Raw genomic sequence first — 26,155 nt, forward strand, 5'->3', positions numbered from 1 at the left:
TATTATACATCCTAGGAGGACTGTACCACATGCTTTCTCAAAAATCCTTCCCTGATAGTTATTGTGTTAGGCTGTACATCAAGTTGCTGATCCTTTAAAAAAATTTTTTACAAGGACTGGAATTTCTATTATACATACACACACAATATTAGAGGTACAAAATAGAAGCCCATTTTAGGAAAATGAAATGCTAATCAGTCATTCCCTCAGCTCATAACAGGGACTTGGTTCCCATCTCTGGTTCTGTCTTGGCTAAGGCTCAGGCCTTTTCTACACCTGCCTTTCCCCCCCGGGACCGTCCCGGGATCATTCCTGTGCATCCAAATGACACACAGGGGACCCTGGGAGCAGGCAGGGACGGTCCTTCCATTTGCCTGGGATAATCCTTAGGTGTAGAAAGGGCCTCAGTTTCCAGTGCAATACTGTTAGGGAAATTCTACAATAATGACACAATCCTACGATTGTTTAGACATAAAAAAAAAAGTCCTAGCCATGTTCCTGGGGAATGGTGAGAGTTTAGGATTTCTTTCTAAAGAAGGTTTGTGGCCTGATTGAAGGCTTCCTGGCGGGTTGAAGCAGCCAGAACATATCTTGTCTTCAGCTTTTAGGGTTGTAGTTTCTTCCATTCAATAACAGAAAGACTTTAAGTGGACAACTAACTTTTCAGCAGATCAATTCACTGTCATTTGAAAGGGGGAAAAACACTTTAGCAGCTGGTTCTTTACCATTAGGGCCTTTCCTAAAACATTCCCCCCTCCTGCCATCACACACAATAAATGCACAGTTGTTACTCATTTATTGTATAGGATCCCTTCTTCAAGGAAAAATGTTTTGTAGGAATTTATTTATTTATTTAAAGTATTTTCAACCTGCTTCCCAGCCACAAAGGCCTCTGGAGCAGCTTACATACAAACATTAAAACAAACAGTCCCTGTTCTGCAGACTTCCAATCTAAAAAGAACACACAAGGAAAAAAGGAATGAAGAGGGAAGAGGAAAAAATTAAGGTTTTCAGCAGGATCATCTCCCTCAGCACAGCCTGCTGGAATATCTCACATTCCATAAATATCACATTTTCTCATAGATCAAACATAAATATTTTGCTGAGAATCTGTGTTGTTCCTCTATAGCGCATGTCAATAACAGTAGGCAAGGGTTACTATTGAATTTGTTTGGGTACCTAGTGTTGGCACTTATGGAGTGCTTTTATTTATATCCCTCCCAATGCCTGTGCTATTTTGTGAACACTTAAAAAGTGTTGTTGTATTTCTAAAATGTTCAGAGAGTGAGCAACACCTCAGTATACCACTCAGGCCTAGCATGAGTATACACTGGTTTATGCAAAGCCCATTGAACTCAATAAAAGTTCTGTGTAAATATGCATAAGGTCAGGCTATAAAATATTTTTAAACTGTTTTTTGTGTAGTCTAAAAAGGTCTTTACTGTGCAAGCCTATACATGTCTACTCAGAAGTAAGTCCCAATGGGGCTTACTTCTAGGTAAGTGGGTATACAATTGCAGCCTTAGGGTGCAATCCTGTGTATGTGTTGACAGTAAACAATCCTACAACTCCCAGCATTCCCCAGCAGCTGGGAGTTGTAGGACTGGGAGTTGTAGGACTGTTTTCTGTCTAAACATACACAGGATTGCACCTTTAAAGAACTTAATATTTTCCTCACATCTTGTGAATGCTACCAAAATCTTGCGGGTGTCGTAATAATTATTTGTGCGTATGTGTTTAATTTGGGGGTAAGTTGTGGTAATGGGGTGGGGGAGAAGGTAATCTCAAAGGTATTTGTAATAAAACCCAAAAAATCCAAATTCCTTCCTGGAAGCTGCGAAGGAACCCTGGAAAGGGTTAAAGCTGGCCAGGCTCTGTTGTGCGTATGCAATAATCTGTGTGGCTCTCTTGGCCGCCTGACAAAGTGTTGCCTCCTTCTCCTCCCTCCCCCTCCCCTTTGCATGAAGTAGGATCCTTGAGCTGATGCAGAGGCAGCCAACTGCTCCATATTTGGCTTCTATTACACATTTACATACTGGAGAAGAGAGAAGCGAGCTTCTATACCGCAGACATCATTTCTACTACCGTTGGTGAGGAGACATCCGTGTCACAGCGAGGGGGAAGAGAAATAAAAATCATTTTTAAAAAAGCCCAAGCAGCCCTTGCGATCAGCTGGCAAGACCTTGTGAGTCTTTTTCCGCCCTTTCCTGTCCGCCCCTCCCCCCCGACACTTTATAAAGAGTAAGTGGCATATATATATATATATATATATATATATATATATATATATATATATATCCTCCTCCTCCTCCTCCTCTGCTTTTGCTTCTCTTTCTTTCTCCACCCCCCCTTCCCGAAAACCTCCAGCGATTTCCAGCTGGAAAAACACATATGGAGGAGCGGGTAATGCAATGTCCTGTCATCTCTCAAGGTTTGAAGTCTCCCTTACTAGAACCCAATCATTACATCTTTTCCCAGTCTCTCCTCCCACCCCCCACCCCCCGGCCCCCAATCCTGAGCTGAGGAGGCTGGAGGTGTAGGAAGAAGGGGAAACCAGGCCAGGAAATGTGTGTGTGTGTGTTGTCACGGGGGTGGCGCTGGCTGGAATTCTGTGCACTTTATGTGTGCATGCGAGAAACGTCCCCCTTATGCAAGCAAATAAACATAAAGTGAAGACCCGGAGGTTGTAAGTGTCTTCCCTGCACCCCCACCCTTTCTGCGCGCGCGCGCGTGTGTATGTGGCTTGTTTGCTCGCTTTCCTTCCTCTCAGACGAGCTGGAGTACCCCCGGTGCGAGGCTGCGTGCGTTAGTGTTCGTGCTTTCCCTTCTGCGCTTTGCCATATTGCGTGGCTGCGCCCCGGGAGGGAGACTGGCGAAAAACTCGGGCGACGACGAGTATGTGCAGTTCGCCCAGGCCCCAGGTTTTTGTGTGTCCCGAAGCAACGCCCTCCGCCCGTTGCGCCGCCGCCGTCTGGCTTGAGCTGCGTCCCTCTTGCTGCTGCCGCCGCCGCCGTTGCTGCTCCTGAAGGCCGGCTCGGCTGCTGTGGGCGAGCGGAGCAGCGCGCGCCCTCCCTCCCTCGGCTTCATAGTAGGGAGGGCCAGTCTTCGCTGCACTGTGTAGTACGGGGCTGGGTGGTTGCCGGAGGGGTGAATGAAGCGAGGAGGAGGCGGTGGCGGCGGAGGAGGCGGCGCTGGGACTGGGATGTGCCCGGCAGCAGCTTCACCACTATGCTCCTACGTTCAGGGCCCAGGTCGGCTGGAGACTTCTCCGGACATTTCAGCAAGGAGTCAGTGAGTGAGTGAAGGCCACTGCTGGGCACCAGGACAGGAGGTAGGGGTCCATTGGAGTTGGGAGGCTTGCGCCCCCCCTTCACCTTGACACCATGCTTCAAGCTAGCTTCTGCTTTTCTTCTTCTTTTTTACCTTCCTCCAATCTTTCTCAACAAGCAGATAATGCACAGTCCAGTTTCTCCAAAGGACCGCCAAGATTCTTTTGGCTTTGAGGAACTGATGGGCATGTTTCCAGATATTATAGGATACCCCATCTTTTCTTTTTTTCAATGGGATGTGGGGAAAGAGAGAATTCTGAAACTGACACTGTTTTTAATTTGTTATATGTTTTCAGTGTTCCCTTGCCTCCCCTCTCTCATTCAAAATTATTTTTCAAAGTTACCTTATTTTAATTTGCCAGAGCCTTAATAAACTGTGTACATAATATAACTGCACATCTCCTAAGAATGTTAGAAGCAATTAAGATTTTTTAAAAGGTATATTGGCTTATATGAAATATAATAATAATAATAATGCAACATAATGTTAAAAAGGCAGCATTAGAGGTGCTTGGAATTTTGTAAAAAGAGCAGACACAGTGATCAGAAAGCAACGATAGAAAAGAGAGCAAATTGAAAGCTTGTTATATAATGCCACACTATGTGGATAACAAGAACAAGCTATTTTTATTTTGTTTACCGTATGGTATGCAATAGGGACTCCTCCAAAATAAAATTTCTTCTCGGTGATCCTGGACCCCTGTTACAATTAGAGGAAGGAGGAAACCCACAAGGTGGCACATTATGCATAATATTGCTTTGTACAATTTTTTGTTTATATGTTCATACACACACACTTATGCAGATGCATGCCTTGAGTTTTTTCTTCCATAAATATGGATAAGAAACATGTCATGATGCAGGTGATTAAATATTTAGTAATTCCTGTTATATTTTATGCAGTTAATAGTTACATATGTTTGAATGTAGCCAATGACTTTGTTGACATTTTAGGCAGTTCATTTCAGTTTCTGATGAAACTCTTAACAGCAAATTCAGATTTCATCTGTGAATGTGAGATTGTTTGGCTGGCTGGTGGGGACAGCCTAGTTTTATTGCTCCCAGGATTAGAGCTTATGAATGAGGAAGAGATAATTGAAAGAGGGAGAAAGAGACTATATTGCTAGAGTTTTTATCTCTTCATTTTTAAAACCATATTTTACAGGTCATCGTTTTGTTGAATAGGTGGCTTTAATCTCATCACCTCTGTAATGTAAGACAAAATACTGATAGGTTTTCCACAGCTGTGTGTGTGTGAGAGAGAGAGGGAGCGAGAGAGAGAAAGTAATCATGTAGAGACATGTCAGTGGTGTAGGTTTTCAGTGCACTCACTCTAGCCCTGATCAGTCATGTAATTAGATCGGGCTGCCATGGTAACAGACAGTATTCATCGTCCATTCAGGTGCGTTTTTCTTGTGACTGGGATGCCTCAAATGGTGCCCATACTGCAGGGATGGGCAACTTGTTAAGCTGTGTGTATTGTTTATTGTGTGCAGCAGCTTGTTTGAATTTGATTTACATAATTTGCATGTAATTTGCAATGGAAGGTATTAGGCCATAACAGCACATAACATATCAGTAGTAGACTTTCTACTCTATTAGAAGTTGCATTTCTTAAGATTGTTCTGCAACTTGATTACTAATTATTTGAGATTTTTGTTTATAGTGCTTTAGCAATGGTCACTGTGCCAAAGATAAAAATTCGGTTAAGCTTGTTGCGCCACATTTATTTATTTTTAGTCCTTTTCAGAGACTGGTAAAAATTCCTAGTAGAGATGGGAAAGCTTTGTGAGTAAGTTGGTTCCCTTTGCAGCTGTAGATACATTAGCTAAAGAGTTTGTTAAGAACAGATAGCATTTCAATGTTGTCTTTTAAGAAGCTTAAAAAAAATAATCCTCCAGCCACACTTCCTCTGCAGTTGCTGTCTTTTTTTCATAATTGGCATTTTACTTTGAAGAAGCCCTTCGTAGCATCTATGGAGGCGTGGGAAGGCCTTCCTTGCTGCTTACATTTTCTATTCAGTGGGGCCACTCAAGTATACACTGAATGACAACAGCACTTTAATACAACTCAAAACGTGACAACAGCTCTTTCATAGCATGAAATCTGAAAACATTAAAAAAGCATTTTGCATTTGACTTCTTAATTTTTAGTATTGAATTAAATGTTAATTAATTTTGTTTTCAAGTTTTTCTTCCTTATCTTGGATCCCTTCCCGCAGTGTAACATGATATTATTAGGATTTTAACTAGATTGGACAAAGTATAGGGAACCTGATGCCTTTCAGATGCTTTAGACTAAAACTGCCATATATCCCAGCCACCATCTCCGGTGGTCAGGTATTATGGGAGCTGTAAGTTCCAAAAACATGGAGAGAACCAAGTGGTCTGCCCATAACAAAAGTGCCTCAGGAGGTGCCTGTGGGTCATATATTGCTCCTTTGGGATCCTTTGTATTAATACGTTATAGCATGTGTGTTTTGTGTGTGTTACTCATTACTCATCTGTACCAAAGATGTTCAAAGCATCCAGCTACTGTAGGAATTTAAGGGTTCCAGTCCTCAAAAAATCTTGTAAAGGCCTAAGCTTCCTTCTTCCTGGAATGAGTATTCTTGCCATGCTGTTTGATGAATGGCTGCTTGCTCCCTGTTTCTAAAATACACACCATTTTGACAGTGTGCGGGCTTGTAAATAACTTGTGATTTTGATAAAATATGCTTCTTATATTTTGTTCCTGACCAATGAAAATTTAAGGAAGTTAATCTTGAAACATATCATTTCAGTAGATTTCCCCCACAAATAGATTAGGTCTCGATTATAAAACTTGCATACAAATAACATGGGTGTGTGTTATTACTGAGCCAGTAAAAGTTTGTAGCTTTATAAAGCTTCTTCAGAGTTTGTATGAAAAAGGTTCTATTACAATCTGGTGCTTTTGGTTGAGTATTTAACCATTTGAAGGCAAGTATTGCCTTCAAACACTTTTTAAAGAGACTGATTTTAGTTTTCAAATTTGTAAAAATTATGCACATATTTAACCTTAACTGTTTCAGCTAGTGCAATTCAAAATGACAGGACTTAATTATCAAGTTTAAAGTGAAATGCATTGTGGCGTTAATGAGTTTTTGTTTTATTTTGGATATTTGTCACCTTAGAAAAAGCTTTAGAGAAAATAAAACCAATGGAACTTAAAAATTATGTTCTCATTAATGGTTCAGGTAATTAGTCAATAGTTTTATTTTTCATTTAGTTTCACTACTTTTAATCAAAGTGAGGGAACAGCAAAGGCCTCTTACTGTTCAGTTAATGCATTTTTAATGTAAAATAAAAGCACTTTGAAATTTTAAATGGCTCACATTGCTATTTCCAGCATATATTTAACAGACATATTTTACCAGAATCAAAAGTCGGGTTACTACGTTATTGAACAATTTGTTCAGAAGTAGAATCAAAACAACCCAACTATTAATAGTGTTGAGATTTGAAATGTTTATAGCATGGGTGATAGTTTTTTTATTTTATTTAAATCATGCATTGCAAATATGTTCATAGTCTCTCGTGCAGTGTAACTGAACTGGCAGACTTCTCTCCATCTGCCAAGCTTCAGCTTCTCTTCTCCTGATGGGTTTTCGGAGCAATTTCTCATAAACTGAGAAGGCTATGCTCTTTCATGCAGTGAACCAGCCTGGGCAGTGCTATTATGGAAGGCTATGGTTAGTCTGACCCAAAACAAAAGTTGAAGAGAATGTGGTGCAATCTGTCCAGGCCACTGGTCTGAAAACAGAAGGCAGATACGGACATGGTGGGGAAAGCGAAATGGCTACAAAAAATTAATTGTATAGAATGTGAGTCTGTGAATTTCGTCATAGTTTTGGTACATATTGTTGTAAGTTTATTTGTTTATAATGTGTGGTTTTATGTGCTTCCAGGAATGCTTTAGATGTGTGATTGAGATGTTTGAAAAACCAATTACATCTTTCCCCCCAGGAAGTCATTATGTAAAAACTTAGCAAAGGGACTTTTATTTTAAAGGATATTTTATAAAAAGCCTTCTTGCTTATGACTTCTTAAATCATATCAATTGTTCTTTATTTTAGCATTTTACAGTAGAATAAGCTATCTTGTGCAATAAAACACATGATCTAACTCTTTGCTTTCTTGACAGCCAGAGGCAGTACTTACTGGTGTCTGGGGTGGGGGAAGTCTTTTTGTTTCTTCTCCTTTTCTTTGCTGCCATAATAGTGAATGTTGTCTGAAATGTTTACTGGTTTCAGGCATAACTCGGTAAGAGAGAGTTTCTGTGAGATATTCATTGAGAAAATCCTTGCGCTCCTAGCTGACCCTAGGAACTGATTAATCGTTTAGGTATAATTTATGCATTTATTTCAAATACTAGATTTAGGGTGCAATCCTACACCATGTTTAGACGGAAATAAGGCCTACAATTCCCAGCATGCCCCAACCGGAACGGCTGGCTAGAAGGAATCTGGGAGTTGTAGGACTTTTTTTTCTGTCTAAACATGCATAAGATTGTGCCTTTACACTCCAAGCCTGTACCCAGTTACCTGGGAGTAAACCCATTGAAATGGTACTTACTTCTGAGTAGACATTTATAGGATTGTGTTGAGAGTTGGGCCTTTTTTTGGAGATGTAACAAGGCCACATCCTAAATAAATGTATGGAGATGTAACAAGGCCTCCATCATAAATAAATCCCATCAGCAAATTATGACAATTGCATAGTAGATGGAAAGTCCTGTGGCATTTACTGCAAAAATATTCAAACTCCAAACCTTTTCTAGTTACTTAAGATGTAACTTTGAGGCCACCTTTACCTAAATGCTAAAACACTTATTTTTCAGTATTATATTTATTCCTTCAGATGCAATTACTTGTAAGCACACCGTGTTAAAATCAAATTGATATGTTTGGAACACGACATGGAAAATTTTCTTTCAGACTTCTTGTTTTGATTTGTTTAAGATAAGAACAAGTTTGTTGTTGAAATCTGTATAAGTTTTTTTAAAAACAGAATTAAGCAGACCAATTGTCCATTGAAGTTTAAAGTAAAGCTCCCTGATTTTTATAATGTGAATATCTAAATTGATATAAGGTGATAAATTCCACTTTTTTTTTTAGGGGCTGATAGTTTAATGATCCATTGGGTCTTTTCCAGTATGATTTTATTGAGAATACCAATAATTATGGGCACAATTCACCAGTGAAGCTTTATTAGACAAGTTTACATGCACAGGAGATCTTTGTTATGGATTGTATGTATATAGAAAAACAGACTATTTCAACGGTGAAAAGTTTAGTTTCTTTCAAGCCTATATGATGGGGAGAAATATTTTGTGTGTGTGTGTGTGTTCTAAAATAGTGTGCTTCCCCCGCCCCCAAAGAGAGACAATATAACCATATTTACCTTTCTGAGTTTGTATTGCAAATATTTGGTGTAATGTGTCAGAATTAACATGGTAAGTTGTAGATATGGGGAGAGAGATGATGATGCTTGTTAGCTGGTCCTTGGGCTACTCTTGTGAAACACATTTTCTTGTGTTGTTTTTTAAGCTAGAGTTTTAAAAAAATACTGTTGTAGCTGAAAGCTTGGCAAATAGTACATCCCCAATGAGAAGCAAATGCGTTTTTATTTGATATGGTATTTTATTATTAATTGCTCCATTATGGGAGGTTCTAATTATATTTGAAGATAAGATGGATTTATGATTTTTAAAATATTAATAATAATACTTATGTGCATAGAATTGTATTGTAATGGGAAGGCTCCTCTGCATTACTTCTTTTGTAAGATAAGAGATCTGCCATCTTAGCCCTATAGGCATAGATGTAATTGTGCTGTCCCTGTAGTTAGGGTCACTTACAGTAATGTTTGCCAATGTAGCTAAGTCTGTGCTGGCCAAAATGCCTTTAAGAGAATGTGTAGGTGAATTGTCTCTACTGTTGCATCTGTTGTGCCTCTTCTCTACCTAAGGCCTAATCTACACCAAGCAGGATATTGCACTATGAAAGTGGTATGAAAGCAGCATATAAAAGGCAGGAGACACACAACTGCTTTATAGCAGCATTGAAGTGCACTGACAACTGTTGGGGCCCATTGACACATGCCATATACCGCTTTAATACTGCTATATCCTGCTTGGTGTGGCTCCTGCCTTTTATATGCCACTTTCGTAGTGCAATATCCTGCTTGGTGTAGATTAGGCCTAAATATATACATGTGTACTGACTGGAATTGCTGTGCAGTATGTACTGTCGAATATCTGGTAATACTAGCTGTTATTTAGCGGGGGTGGGGGAGGGAAAAAGTTATTTGGGAGAATATGGATACATCTCTGAAACTGTGTTGTATTCCTACCTGCAGGTCACTTTGGTTTATATTGCATTATATCTTTACAACTTTATGGCCTTTGAAGGGTGAGAGAGAGCTATATTTTAATTTCATTAAGATCAAGAGAATAAAATATGCCCAAGAAGGAGTCTGTCTTGCTTCTAAAAGCCTGGATTTTTAAAGGCGAGGAAATTAGAAATTAATATAGAGTTTTGTTTATCCATTTTTAGTTTGGCTCAGATTAGAGCTTTTGAATCATGAAGAATATGGTGCAGTCTGGCTTTTAAACGATTTTCTTCAACTATCCCTTTGTTATCTGAGATTGGTTTTGAATACTGTTTTAATGAATCTAGTTTCATATATGTGTGTGTGTGTGTGTGTGTGTGTGTGTGAGAGAGAGAGAGAGAGAGAGAGAGAGAGAGAGAGAGAGAGAGAGAGATTTTCAGAAATACTTTTGGTTTACTTTTTGAAAGTAAAATTTGACCAGATACATTTATATTAGAAAATAATATATCATATACCATGTCATAACATAATAATAATGTCAGTTCAATTTCAAAATGGTTAGCTGTGTTAGTTTGTTGCAGTAAATATAGCAAAGAACTTCTTGGCACCTCAAAGACTAACAGTATATTCCTATGCGTGTCGACTCAGAAGTAAGGCCCATTGAGTTCAGTGGGACTTATTCCAGTGTAAGTGTATATACATCGCAGCCTAGTAGACTTACAGTGGCATAAACGTTTGTGGACCACAGTCCACTTTGTCAGTTAAAGTTATTCTGCGCTCTTCAAAACAGCCTTCAAATTTTTCCTAGGAGTGTTCTAGCACTTCGTAAGCGAGTGGCAAATTAACATTTTTTTGTTCGTTTGTTTTCCTTTCTCTTCAGTTTTTGGATCAACAGTTACAACAACCTAAACAGGCAATCTAAGCACTGAGTTTCTTCTTGACCTCTCTAAGAGGGACCACCACCACAATTTTTATTTTCACTGTTGAAAGGTGCTGTGTAATTAAGGTGAGAATTTTAAAACTTCCTTCTTTTCTGTTTATGTATTGTATCTTTCAGAACAGTTTATTTTGAGGTGGACTTGGTTACAATTTATAAGTTTTTATGTACCCCCTATTGGCAAGGGAATAAGATACTTTTGTATACAAAATAATTTTAATACTCTGTCCTGGAAAACTCTCTCTCTCTCTCTCTCTCTCTCTCTCTCTCTCTCTCTCTCTCTCACACACACACACACACACACACGGGATAGACACACACAGACAGAGACTGCAGCCTCAGATCTTTGACATTTTTTAAGCTCCTGATTCTTTCCAAGCAAATTCCAAACTTTAAGATTTTTTATTGCTGTTAATAGTTTGCTGGTCACTTGTTCTGAGAGCAGGGGAAATTATTTCTTCTAATTTGCATAAACATACAAATTTACATAGGTCATAAATTGTTTGTTCACTTTCTGGAGATTGAGCTAAAAAAAGCCCGCCCTATAATGGTGGCAACTGTAGAACTAGATCAGACACCTGCTGAGTCACAAATACTAACGTATGAACGGAGGTGATGGAGTTGCAGTAATTGACTTGTGTACTATGAAACATGAAAAACCAAAATTCTATCTGTATTTTTATTGGCTATTTAAAAACAACAACCACTACAGTTGTATTGATACCACAGCAAAGAACTATTCCAACTTCCTCTTTCAGTTTATGATCTCACTAAATCAGTAACTGTTAGCAGACTTTCTTCTCTTCCCACCCCCACCTTTAACATGGTTTAACTAACATTAAAAAAAATCATAAGTTCGAATAGTTTCTTGAATAGCAGCTCAAAGTGCTGAAGTATGAAGCATTTGCAGAAAATTATATTACTGTAGTATTCTGCTTATGAAAATCTGATAAAGATGTCCTTGGAAGAGCTTGTTCACATACTGTATACAGAATGACTTAATGAATTATGCAGTACATAATTTACGTTTTATTGTGAGCTTCGGTGTTGCACTTTAAAGGAGAATAATTTCAAGAACTCGTTGCATGTAAAAACATGCAACTTATAGTTCACATTGTCTAGTTGGAATGGAGAAGTCATGTTTAAATGATGTCATCTAGTAATTTTACTTTTTCTGAAAGGTTATTGTCAAACAAAACACTTTAATGCTAGCGCATTTATACCCTTCATGGTTTTTGGAAGTAAAATTACATAATGATTGATCGATCGGGTGGGATAAGTTCCGTTGTAATATCACTAATGTTTAGAGCCTGTAATGATCTGTGCATGATGCACCTTGCAGTAATTAGCCATGAACACTGTGCTGAGTGTGAAGGCCATGGTTTGTACACTGGAGACACTGCTATGCTACACCTGCTTAGAGTCCTATAGTAGTCTATAGAAAATGATGTCATTGGTTCTGGTTCACAATGGTACAGACCTCTATACACTTCCATACAATCAGCGTGAACTCTAATGTCCCCAGCCGGTTGATGGGCAAACTAGGATTTTACAGTGAAAGTTGCACAGTAAATTCTGTCTGACCACATTTTAGACAGAGGACAACTGCAAGCTTTAAACATGTTTAATATTAACAGGCACCTTCTTGTTACAACTAAAACAGGCAAAGTTAAAACCAGTCCCCAACTCCCTACCATTTAGTAGCTTTTCAGCCAGTTATTTCCCTCCATATAGTGGGTTTTGACTAATGGCTGTTGTTTATTCCAACAGTGTGCACCAATACACAAGTTGCTGCTGCTTGGAACACATCAAATTTGTGGAATTATCATAGTGATGTTTTTGTTTATTGGGATGACTGCCCTAGAAAATGCTCATATTTAAAGACAAAATTATTTTTCATAATCAAACCTAAGTGAACTGCACAGGGAGCTTCGGCTATTGGGCAGTATAAAAATGCAATAAATAAATAATAAAATAAATAAATGAGTTGAGAGAGCCTACTGCTTGTTGTTGGAAAAGTACTAATGTCGCATTTAGTATTCCCATTTCCTGCATCTTAAACCAATATTATAAACATTAAGAAAATATTTTGCAGGGATAGTTTGCAGGGCCAACTAATCAGTAGGAAGGATAGCATTTCTAAGGAGATGGATGGAATTGTGATTATGTCTATATATGATTGTATCTATACAATCATACATGTTCCTTTTAATTATTGCAGAGCGACCTGAAAAGGGTAGTCTATAACTCTTGAAGTGTTTGCAAAGCACTTGGCTTGGAGTCATTGGGCCTGTTCAGACAACACATTAAGCCATGGTTAGGCCTCTAACCCTTTTGCAGCAAATGGTTAGTGAGCGTGTTTAGACTGTGGTTATGTAGCGACCATGGTTAGGAATGGTTCACACAACATGCTGAGTTATGGTTCATATGACATGCTAAGTCATTGGCCTGGTTCAGGCAACATGCTAAACCACACTGCTTAACCACAAAATGGTTAATGGAATGCATTAAGGTCAACGCATTCCGTTAACCATTTTGTGGTTAAGCAGCATGGTTTAGCATCTGAACGGGGCCAATGCTTAGCTCAAAATGCTTAACCATAGTTAAATGTGTTGTCTGAACAGGGTCATTGTTGTCCTGATATAAGAAAGTGAAAAGCATGGTGCATGGTTAAAAAACAAAACTACCAAATGTGTCCAGTTAGGGTTATATGTAGTGCCTCTTGTTTTATTGGAATTGTATACATATAATGTTGGAAAAAGATGGTCAGCATGGGTGGGTTTGGCAGTGCTGATTACCTGTGCAAGTATGACTGACCCAGATAGAATCTGTCAATTCTCCATTTTGTAGCCTCCTGTGGTGGAATTTCATTATCTATGTGTGTATCACAATGTATTATTGAACTTATTTTTATGGAATTGCTATAAGTGATGTATTGATAGTTGTGTAATAATCTATAAATATATTTTAAGAGGGAGATTTTTGCAACTGTACAGAAGATATTAGTGCCCCCTGCTGTCTGTTTGAGAGCAGTAATTGTCTTTCTTATGCCATTAATTTTGCATATTTAATGACCTGAAGGGGAAGTGTGAAAAACAAGTTGAGAAAATTTTATTCAACTGAAAGTACGAGGAGAATGAATTCCAATTTGATTTCAGTGTAATTAGATTATAATTATAGAAAACTTCAATTTTCAAAAAATACGTTTAGTATTGAAGTATAAAAGTAAATTTAATCTACTTGGAACTGATTCCTAATAATTACTGGCTTTAAAATAATATTTTAGATTTCCCCTTTATTTTAAGTGTCCCAAGTTTGTTTACCTCTCTCCCTGCTTCACCATTATTATTATTATTATAATTATTACCCACCCTCTGGATTGAGGCAGGGAACAACATTAAATAAAACAATACAATACATAAGGCTGGGTAAAAGAGCATATAAAACTGATACGATATTAAAATAACAGTCACAACATCTTAAAATTCTTAGGTTTAAAATTCATCTGGGTAGGCCTGCTGGAAGAGACTGGTCTTTATGGCTGTCTTAAACTCAGAGAGAGTATTAAACTGATTAATCTCCTCTGGCAAGCCATTCCACAGTCTGAGGGTGACATAACATAACATTGGAGAGTGAAATTAACCCACTTAGATATGAGAGTTGAGATTTTCAAATATATATTGATCTAGATTGAAATTTAAGAGAAAAAAGAACATTCAGTCTTTTTAGCCCTTCAGATGAAATGTCATCAATAGTCTCTTAATTGTGTGAACACAGTGCTCTTTTCCCCTCTAGCCTACTTCTTCCAATGACATGGGATAGAATTTTATCTGGTTGTACTTTTCATTGTGGAATTTTCACAGAAGTATACCTACAACATAACACAATAGTTCTAGGATATTGTCACCTACATGGTAGAAAACTGTTTCCAAATTTCAGTGAGTTACTGTTTACACTTTACTTTTTGTTAACAAAAAGTGCATAGAACAAAAAATAATCCAGAAAACCTGACTGATTCCAGCTTTTGAGTGTGCTTCTTTTGTCCCAGTGTCAGGGTATTTTTTTTTAACAAAAACTGATCCAAGGAAGCAGATTTAAATACCCATACTGATTTTTCTTTCTGAAAACCAAATAAAGTCTGGGACAAAAATATTACAGGAAATTATTGATTTTTACCAATGAGGTATAGTTTTGTTTTGGGCACATTTTTAGTACCTTAAGATACATTTGATTGTGGCTTGGGGTAGTAGAATATCCAAAACCCATTTGTCAGTTCCTTTGGTTTTTGTTCGTGAGACAACCATGTGTGTACTACAGATGTATACAAACAGAGTAAATGATGGCTTTGAAGTGATTGTGCACTGGACTCTAATTCTCCTGGAAATGAATGATAATATTTCCCTTTTGGTTGACACTTACACAAAATATTTTGGAACATAGTTGCAACTATCATGTCATGTTTTTATTTCTTAGATATCTCATAAACCATACATTTCAGGCAAATGGTTGCAGAAATAATCCTGTTTCATCCAAAGTTAAATGCCTTTAACTACTAGTGCCTTTATTGAGAGAGTTAAGCATATGTGTACATCTCACACAATAAAATTTAAAGGGCTTAATTTTTGTTGGATGGGCAAAATGTAAACATAGGGCTCATCTACACCAAACAGGATATTCCACTATGAAACCAGTATGAAAGCGGTATATAAAAGGCAGGAGCCATACTAGTGCTTTATAGCAGTATTGAAGTGCACTGACAACTGTTGGGGCCCATTGACACATACCATATACTGCTTTCATAGTGCTATATCCTGCTTGTTGTAGAGGTGTCATGGGCCCCATGGGCTCCTGCCCTCCTAAATAGATATTTTTCAGTAGTGCCTTCCCACGTGGGTATCGTACTATAGTTAATCTAGGAAGGAGATTCTTTAGGGAAAATAATTGTATGATAATTCTCCAAATGTTTTGGAATCTTAATTTTAGAGGTGAAAGCCAATTTATCCTTGAACGCATATTGGCACTGAACATGGAACTTCCATATAGTCAGCATGACTAGTAGCCATTGATAGCCTTACCTTCCATGAATTCTCTAATCCCCTTTTAAAACAATCTAAGGGCAGTATCCACTCTGTTGCTGCACTAGTGAGAACAACTGCTAGCACATTGGGAAATTAGTGCAACTGAAAATAGTTACAACTATCAGTTCATTATTGGAAGCACTTACTGAGGCTGATCAGACAAAGCGACTCACAATTCATGTCCATTAATACTTGTCATAGGTGAATAAAAATACAATAAGTTTTTAAGCAGGAATGGAATAGGGAATTGAATTGTCCTATTCTGCCTAAGCAGTGGATTGCCACTTTGGCCTCTTATTCTTGTTGCATCTATGGATCTTAGACTACACCTTACTCAGAAAAAAGGTTTTGTTTCTCTTTAATAAGCGATTGTCTAATTTGTCTAATTGCTGGTGATGCCATGTAGCTAATGCTTCTTTTAAACATATGTTTTGGCAATGTCCAGTAGTTTCTTCTTTTTGGGAGGAGGTTATTATACAGTCAAATTTTGTACTGGAACAGTTTTTAATATCCACTGATGTACACACTCTTTTAAATTACTTACCTGCTTCATGGAAATTAACGAATGGTCAGTGAAAATGGATTCTCCGTGGCCTCTTGACAGCTAAAAGACAGATATAACATTGAAAGGATGAACTCTAACCTCCTATAATGCAAAGGATTGAAAACCTTATAATGCTTTCAACATTTGTATAGGTAGTTATCTTCAAATGGATACTTATTTGGATATCTGGTCTACTTTTGTTGAGGTCTATATAGAATTGATAGTAAGTTACATTTTCATACATATGGATTTCATGTGTATTCATTGCTATGGTTATAAACAAATTTATTGATGTATATTAAAAAAGAAAAAAAGTCAACAGAGCTCCCTGCTACAGCTGTGCTGACTTTTCCTATTCTGGAAGTGGTTGTTTTGACTATTTTCCTGAGTTGTGCTAGCAAGTGCTAGTTTCCTGTTGCACTAGCAGTCATTCCTACTAGCTCAGTGTGTTTAGTGCTGGTGAATTGCTAGCAATCTATACTGCTCTAAGCTTGAGGCAGCAACTTTCTTTATTTGATAGATTTATATACTGTCCTCCATATTTAAAAATATCTATTTGAAATATATTGTGAGAAGAAGTATTTTCTTCTGTCTGTCCTAAATTTCCTGCCACTTAGATGAAAGCAATTTCTAGTATTTCTAGTGCTTTATTTGATACCTTTTCAAACTGCAATATTCTTTTTGAGATGAAGTGACCAGAATTATACGTAGTATTCAAAGTAAGATTTGTATAAGAGCATTACGATTCTAGCTGTTTTATTTACAGTCCCTGGAATTCATTATTTTTCACAGCTGCCGCATATTGCTGACCACAGTGACTTATCTGCGTGTACTCAGCTTGTTAAGGTATTACAGCCCTCCAGCAATTAATTCCATCTTCCTGTCTCCCACATTGAAATCTTCCTATTTTCTTGGAATTCCAGTTACTCACTTGTGGACATTCAGTAATCATGTGGTGGATTCTTAACTATAGGTTCTAGGCTTGCTTTGACGTACAGCTGAATCCCTAAGGAAAAGAGTGGCATAAGCCGAGAACAATATTTCCATTTCCTCCAGGAATACAGAGCCTCGTGTGGCCCAGAGCGGTAAAACAGCAGTTTCTGCAGCTGAAACTCTCCCCACAGCCTGAGTTCGATCCCAGTGGAAGCTGGTTTCAGGCAGCCGACAAGGGTCGACTCAGCCTTCCATCCTCCCGAGGTCGGTAAAATGAGTACCCAGTTAGCTGGGGGGAAAGGCAATAACGGCTGGGGAAGGCAACGGCAAACCACCCCGCTATAAGGCCTGCCAAGAAAACGTCAGCGAAAGCTGGCGTCCCTCCAAGAGTCAGTAATGACTCGGTGCTTGCACGAGAGGTTCCTTTCCTTTCTTTCCAGGAATATATGTTACCTCAGAAGAACCTGAGAAGAGCCATGCTGGATCAGACCAAGTGCCCATGTAGTCCAGCCTTCTGTTTACACAATGGCCAAACAGCTGCCCACAGGAAACCCACAAGCAGGACATGAATGCAACAGCATACTTCCATCCATGTTCTGCAACAACTGGTGTACATAGGCATACTGGCTCTGATACTAGAGGTAGCATATACCTATCAGGACTAGTACCTGTTGACAGCCTCCTCCTCCATAAATTTATTCAACTTTCTTTAAAGCCTTCCAAATTGGTGGCCATCACTGCATCTTATAGAAGTGAATTCCATAGTTTTTCTATGTGCTATGTGAAGAAGTATTTCCTTTTATCTGTCTTGAATCTCCCACTAATCAGCTTCATGAAATGACCCCTTGTTTTAGTTGTGTGTGTGTGTGTGTGTGTGTGTGTGTGTGTGAGAGAGAGAGAGAGAGAGAGAGAGAGAACGAGAACTATCTACTTTGCCCACACCATGTATAATTTCCTTACTTGCCTTTTTTCTAAGCTAAGCAATCACAGATGTTGTAACCTTTCTTCAGAGGAAAATTGTACCAGCTCTTTGATAATTTTAGTTGCTCTTTTCTGTACTTTTCCCAACTCCAAAATATCCTCTTCTAGATGTGGTGGCCATAAGTGTACACAGTATTCTAAGTGTGGTCACACCATAAGGGAAGTATGGTCATGGCAGTTTTATTTTCAATGGAATTTGCCTTTTTCATAGCAGCTGTACATGGGGTTAACATTTTCATCAAGCCGTCCACTAGGGTGTATAAAAATCAATGATTTTTTTAAAAAAATAAAAAACCAGATTTTTAAAATTTAAATTGGATTTTTTTATTTAAATCGAATTTTTTTTATTTAAATCGGATTTTTTTTAATAAAATGCTTTTTGAGGAAAAATCTATCTAAAGATAGTTTTCTATTTAAGACACATTGTAGTCCAAAGGTTATTCATCATGAAATAAGGATTAGTTTTTAATTATGTAGCATGAGGTTGTTTAAATTTTTTGGTAAATGAATTCCATTAATCCATTCACAATGTCATGCTCTTCTAGAGGTTTCTGTAAGATTATTTTTCTCCTTCCGATAAAGTACAGCAGAAAAGTTGTCCAAATATGAATGATTAACCTATTAAACTGGAAATAGTTCACCTCGCAATAACGTCAAAATTATTTATCTATGATGTGTTTCTAATAGTATAACCAAATCAGTATTTTTTTTTGATATAACTGTAAAACTAATCTGAAAAGTTGCTATTCTAAAAATGAAACCTTCATCTGGTTGTGAATATTAAGATTATGCCAGCAAGAATGAGTCTTTGGTAACTCTGAGTTGTGTAAAATATAGTGAGGAAGAGTGTACTTTTTGGGGGGGTGGGGGAGGGAAGTCACATGATTAAATCGAGTCTTTCTGAGTAGTGATTTAAATTGTGATTTAAATCAAATTGATTTAAATCAAATCCACCCCGCTGTCCACCACAACCCCAAGATCTCTTTTTTGGTCAGTCTATGCTAGCTCAGATCCTATCAGCATACTTGAAGATGTAAGTTCAATAAATTGGATAGATTCACATATAGCTGGTAGGCACATATGAGTGCCTTGTGCCTTGATCGTATGAATGACCTTCTCGCAATGCTGATAAATATTTGCTATGGAGATCCTATGAATGTCTCCTTTGGGAAGGTGGAAAACCTAAGCTTTTGGATGTAGCAGTTTCTACTTTGGGCAGGTGATCCTTGGAAAAATATTTGTGTTATAACAATATCCTAAAGTATACTGGATTATTTGACACAACTGTACCTCTGGTTTATTACCAACATACCACTACTGATTAAAATGTTACAGTTCTAATCCTATGTAGTATTTTATTTACAGATGAGAATGGTCTGGTTCTAACATTTGACTAAGAGAAGGCCCCTCCTTTTAGCAGTAGTATGTCATTTGCTTCAAAGAAATAATTACTTGACAATTCCCATTTGATAATTCCCTTTTTATTTTCTGATGAGTTACTTAATAGTGATGGGATTGTTGAGGAGACTGCATTTAATCTGATCTTCAGAAGTGTCAGTGTGGATCTGGGGATATAGTTTATGTTTTTTATGCTGTTTAGTCTTGTAAGAATACTCAGACTACATCAAGCAAATGAACACTTAATGACGGTGAATTGTAGCTTTAAATGAATAATTGTTCTCTTAAATCAAAGCTGAGTTTTTAATTTTTTTGTCCTTGTTCTATATGTGTTTTAAATATATTGCATAAAGTGTAAATGGGCGCCAAACAGGATTTTAAAAATTAATTAAGCTTCTGAGACAATAAGTAAAATATAAAAGCTGTCACACTACTTGTATATTAAGAGACACAAATTGCATCACAACTGTATCTTTACATCTATATTCAAATTCTGATCTTCCCTGCCCATCCCAAATAATTGGTAACTTGGCAGATTTTACAACATTTTTGTATTATAAAGGATGGCTTGATCTGTTAGCATGTGTTTTATCTGATGTTCCTTGATACTTCGGTCATTGCTATTTTCTCATTCTTCCTTGTTATGGCAGTCAGGTTCATTTCAGCTTGAGGGATGAATAATGGTTTGTAGGTCCCTCATTGCATGCAAGACTTCCAGAGAGCATGAGGTCAGCATTTTTATGACTGTTTTGCCTAGTCAATTTGTTTTAAATGCAGGCCTGTTTTTGCAATGTGTTCTAGTGATAAAGAATATGTTTGCAGAGATTGGCTACTTTTATTTGATGGGGTTTTTTTTACACTTTTTTTTAAACGACCTCAGCAATGGTTTCATTATTCAATTAACACAAGCACAAAAGAAGACATATATTCTGAGAATTGGCTTGTATTACATTGTATCATTTGACAGATCAGATGTTTACTAAGCATTATCATGGGCTCTATTGTGTGCAGTAAATATAAAAACTTTTAACTTGTTGACTTGTTGTTCCCTGGTGTGTGTGTTTTCTCTTCTGAAAATTGTGGTAGGAGCAGTGAGTCACAAGTTTTGTTCGCTATACATATATTTATTCATTAGTTAAATATTATCCTATAAAGACATAAAGTTGGCATGTTATGGAAGAAGTACTAATACTCATTTGGACACATTTGTTTCTGTAGTTCTGATATGTTTGTTCTCTTTTTATTCAAGAAAACAAAAGTAATAGAACACATACATTTTTAGTAAATCTTTTATTAGAGCCTGACTGTCTCTTGCAGATTGAAAAGGTCCATGGTACTTTGTACAACTGGCTTGTCTTGTCTCTTGACCAGGCATGCTTCTGGCATACTGAAAGATTGGAGAGGCATCTGGAGGTGATTTCTACTTCATGCTAGGTATAGAGTGCTGCTGGGCCAGAAGTTTTGCTTGTTTGCTTGTGGAGTGCTACTCTCTAACAAACTTCCTTTCAAAATGTGAGTGATTTTTTTGTTTGTTTTAAGGCTGCCAACTCTTGATGAAAAAGTACCTGGGCAAAGGCTGGAGACAGTGTCCTCTGGATCAGAGGGAACAGCAGTATTTTGTTGGGACTAAAGACAATACAAACATGTATATATATTTAATGCATATAGTCTTTTAAGAAAAAGAAAAGTCTGTGCAAGGGAAAACAGCTCTGTCTCTTGTTTTTGGCAACTGCCCTGAAAACAGCAGGCACACAGATGATTTCCCCCCTAGTTTATGTGCAACCTTTTACACTGGGAACACACTTGAAATCTCCAGCTGGGGAGTGAACCCTCCACAACCACACTTCTTAAGAGGATAGTGACTATATATATATGAAAATTTTGTTTCTGTTCACAGAGCATACAGATATGTGCTGTTCACAATCCCGAATGCAAACATAAACAGGAGAGCTTTTGGGGGAAACAGATCAGAAATTGCAAAATTATGTTTAAAAGAGTGCATTTTTTTTAAAAAAGAAGCATTTTCATGCTTTAGTCAATGGAAGGAAAGTTCACACTTTTGAAAAATATGCACAGAAATGTGTGCACTTTTCCCATTTGAATGAACACCCCAAAAGTTGAAAATTATAATAGGAGTGAGTAAAAAACAAAACACTTTGAAATTATTTTTGAAGAATTTATGTGAGCTCAAGCTGTGGATTCTTCCATCCCTACTATTGACAGCGTCATTGGGGCAGGTAGAGCTTGCTTTAGTATATTTGCTACTTTTCTTTTCCAACTTAAGAATTTTAATCATACTTGGCATTTATATAGCTAAACAATAGCATGTTGCAGCAGGAGTGAACAGGCAGCTTGCACGAGTTTGCTGCTCATTGTGATGTGCAAGCAGGGTCAATTGCTTTATCATACAAGTGACAGTATAACAACTGATTGAGAAGGTTTTTCTGTAAACAGAAAACAGAAGTTAAGGGCACAATTGTATGCATTTTTAGACAGCAAAAAATCCTACAACTCTCAGTGTGGCTGGCTAGGGAATGCTGGGACTTGTAGGACTTCTTTCTATCTAAATATGTATAGGATTACACCCTAAGGAAGTGCTTGATGATCGCGGGGGTAAAAGAGACCATAATGGCTTCTTCCCCTGTGCCTGTTTGCATAATTACGTGCGGTGCAGCATGGGTTGGCATGTTGTCTGAAACTGGTGACCAGCGGGGTGGGGGAGGCATTGTACCCATCCTACAACCCCTACTGCAAGTCATAGGGTGTAGGAGTGGTACGAAGCCACTTGCGGTGCACCCCAGGTTCAGATGACATGCCAACCTGCACTCCAGTATGGGAATTATGCAAGTGATGTGGGTGCGCACATGGCACACTTGGAGGTGTGTGAGAAGACACAATGATGGTCAGAACCCAGACTGTTCAGAAAATATTATTCAACCACTGAGACAACTTTACAAAGTGTTGCAAGAATGTGGACTTGAGACATATTCAGATTAATACAAATCTACTAAGATTTGTATCAGCTGTGTGTTGATATGCAGTTCGGTCATGAGACCTGTATAAATAGACTGGTACCTGTAGAGGTCAATAGCAGTATTGGTGATAAATTCTCCATAATTTTTAGAGGTACTACGTACTTTGCAACACACTACTCTGCTTCCTGATGTATCAAAGCTTCAGCAGTGCTGTGTATGGCCACCTTACCATGTGGTTCTGGGCCAATCAGTGTCAAAGTGTTGCCCAGTTCCACAAAATTAGAATAATAAAAGTTTCTTAGGATTGTTATGAGGCTAAGTAGCATTGTAAAGCATTTTGTATACTGTGCTGATTAGCTTAATTGTAGCCTTTACTGTTTCTGTTTTATACATTTCTGTACAACTCAAATGGAAATGGTTATATTTTCTGTGTTTATAAAAGACCAACTCTTCCTAGGAGCCTGGCTTTCTATTAGCAAATTAAAACTGAAATTCAATTAAGATATCTACCCTATAAACTGCCTTTTGTCTTCTGAGGGTCCACTATCCCGCATACAACCATGCTCACTGAAGAATCTATATGACTAACATATGCATGGCTAACATATGCTAGTAGCAATGGTATTTTCTTCTACATTAGTATGTACTCGCTTTTAATGGAGCAAATCAGTGGACCTATAACTCTACCAACACATATATTATTTCTGGAGACACATCTCTGATCTCTGTTGTGCTGTTTTCTCAGCAACAGTGGTATATGAGCAGCTTTGGACTGACTTGCTTAGTTGTGTGTTTAGTTGTTGATTTATGAGCTCTTGACAGGAGCTCATAAATCAACCTTCCTCAACCTGGCACTCTCCAGATGTGTTGTAGAGTGGCAGCCTAGGAGATACTGGAAATTGGTGTCAAGCACATCTGGAGGGCACTAGTAGGGGAAGGCTGTCATAAATGTTAGGCCAGTGGTTATAAAAGTGCTATAAGATAAGGGATCTGAGGCCTGTCTGGTTCAAAATCTTGTGAAACGTTCTTAACCTGAAGTGGTTTTCAAAAATGTAATGGCTGTAAACAATAGGTTTTGAGTATTTTGATTTGCACAAAAGAGAATAGGGTGTTCTGTGGTCTCTCAGAGCTGTGTGTTCACCCAGAGGTACTACAATAGAACAAGCATCTTTATTTTGTGTGTCTTCAATTCTCTAGTTGCATAAGCTATAAATCTTCAACGTGTTTCAGAAGAATGCAGGATAAGTGAATTAAAATAGTTGGATTGTATTACATTTCCTGCCAGATAGCACTGTGTATATTTTGTTAAAAGTCAAGAATACGTTTTAATAACAGAAATAGACATAGAACAATCTTCCTTTTTCATTTCTTTTTTGTATTAAACATTACCAGACAATATACTCCCTTGTCAGGAGTTCAACTTGTGTGGAATGTTATTTAGAAGAAAAGGAATGAGAGAAATGCAAACCAAGTGACACTTCACCAACGTTTATAACAGCCAGGCGTACTGGAAAGTACTTAGTGCTTTTTAAAATAGCTGTTGCTTGCAAAGGTATCCTAACAAATAGTTTTGTGTTCTCTACGTTACACCTACCAAAACCTTCTGCCGCTTATTTTCCCTAACGTGTAGTAAGCTCATAGATGGCAGTTAAATGCCAGAAGCGTGTTTAATTGCTGTAGGTTTACACTGCTAGGCTTAGGACCTGTGTTAGTAAAGGGAGGCAGGATTATGGGAATGGTGAACCTCCACTAGAGCCAAGATCTCTGTTGGGAGCTGGGCTGTCTTGGTTTATAGGAAAGAAGAATGAAACCGCAGTTCTGCTTGGTAGCTTGAAAATATTTACTACCTGGTCATGAATATCTTTCCATTTTTCCCGTGTGCCACTGATATAGAAGATGTTTCTGTTTTCCTTGATAAAACTGTTCAAAGAATGGGATAGGGTGGAGGAGACATGGAAATACCTTCTTCTTCCTTACTTCAGTTTTCCGCATTTCGAATCTCATTGCTAAGGAATTATTCATGTTTTCTGGGATTTCTCTCTGCAGAGCATTGTCACTGTGTATCAGAATTGAATTCTGCTTTTTTCAGGGTCATTTTGTAGTGTGTTGCGTCTTTTCTTTTTTCCTGGCTTGTCTGTGACCCCTTGTTAGCTGAAGGATTTGTAAAGCTGTCAGCATTTCTGTAGAATTGCATGCATCAATATCTTCTTCTTTTTTTATAAACAGCCTTCCTTCCTTATTAGTCATAAATGAGTTCCAAGTCTCTACAGTTCATATGATTTGTCTGAAGTAGACTTTCATTCCAGAAACCCTCCCTCCCCCTCCCTGCTCCTGCTTCACTCATGGGAAAATCTTTATATATACACATTCCTCTGAAACTTACTGAGATTTTAAAAATCTTGTATGTTCCTGCCAGGCCTTTTTTTGTTGCTCCAGTTGCAGTCCTTTTTTTTAATGTCTGCCAGTTTTTAACATGAAAGTGGATAATATGCAACTCATCATTTACATTGTAGATAGTTAAAATTCATGCAGCAGCTTTTTCTATGTTAGTGCCTCGTCAGGGAGGAACATTTAGTTCACCAGTTTTAAGGAATGCTGTTATATTAAATGCTTGCAAATCCTTCATTTTAAGGCTCCAAGCTTGTGGAAGGTAGTAAGCAACTGATGATGTTTAAGTGTTCTGTGTGCTGCTTCATATACTAGAAGCAAAAGTAACAACAACAACAGGGTTCCCCATGATATCAGGACTTTTGTTTGTGAAACAGTATAAATCATGGGTGATAAAACTACAACGATCCCTGGCCTACTGGATTCTTAGTTTAAGGTGCATGGGGCAGTATCCAGTGGGGCTGCTGTGCTCCAGCTGATTGTGTTGCACTAGCATGACTGACATCTGGTGTAATGAGGAGATAGGGGTTCTAAAAGGAATCCTGGAAGTTAGTGTAAATGCTCTATTCCTGATTGGGAAAGGTTAGTGAAGCTCTCTCCTGCAAGCGCCACTGACCTGCCCTGTTCTTGAAATGCACATTTCTGCTAATTTCAGGTTTCTTTTTGAACCGCTAACCTCAGGTTGTGCTAACAGTCAGGCCTGCACAATTATTATTATTTATTTATTTATTTATTTATTTATTTATATAGCACCATCAATGTACATGGTGCTGTACAGAGTAAAACAGTAAATAGCAAGACCCTGCCGCATAGGCTTACAATCTAATAAAATCATAGTAAAACAATAAGGAGGGGAAGAGAATGCCAACAGGCACAGGGTAGGGTGTATCACAATAGGATACTGTCCATGGTACCCACTGATTTACTTTAGGCAGCATATCATGCTGGGATCCTATCTTGTTGTCGATTAATGGTGTGTATGTATATCTATATGTATATATATACGTACAGAGAGAGAGAGAACGAACAAGAAGTGTTGTGGTATGTATGTTACAGATTTCTGGAGAGGCTGCTTATACCAAAGCGAAGTATGTTTTTATGAGATCATCCCCTGAACTTGCTTTTAAAATAAAACAGAACACTTTGTAAAGTTGTTATTGTGTGCAGTGCTTCTTTAGAAGTGCTACTTCAATTTTCAGTTTAGCAAGGAAGAAGTCTTGAGACAGAAGAAAAGTTTGC

At 37.9% G+C, this 26,155-nt stretch overlaps 1 protein-coding gene across 6 annotated transcripts in view; it reads left to right on the plus strand.

Annotated features, from left to right (window-relative positions):
- Positions 1 to 1,969: 1,969 nt before the first annotated feature.
- ATXN1 (ataxin 1) overlaps positions 1,970 to 26,155 on the plus strand; it is a 259,174-nt gene continuing 234,988 nt past the window's right edge. For 3 of the 6 annotated variants that reach the window (XM_063130389.1, XM_063130393.1, XM_063130388.1), the window contains exons 1-2: positions 3,196 to 3,331; positions 10,563 to 10,688. The gene's annotated coding sequence lies outside the window, so the exon portion shown is untranslated. The other 3 variants (XM_063130390.1, XM_063130392.1, XM_063130391.1) reach the window with 3 other exon arrangements.

This window comes from Elgaria multicarinata, chromosome 7, assembly GCF_023053635.1.
Source record: "Elgaria multicarinata webbii isolate HBS135686 ecotype San Diego chromosome 7, rElgMul1.1.pri, whole genome shotgun sequence".
Taxonomy (NCBI): Eukaryota; Metazoa; Chordata; class Lepidosauria; order Squamata; family Anguidae; genus Elgaria; species Elgaria multicarinata.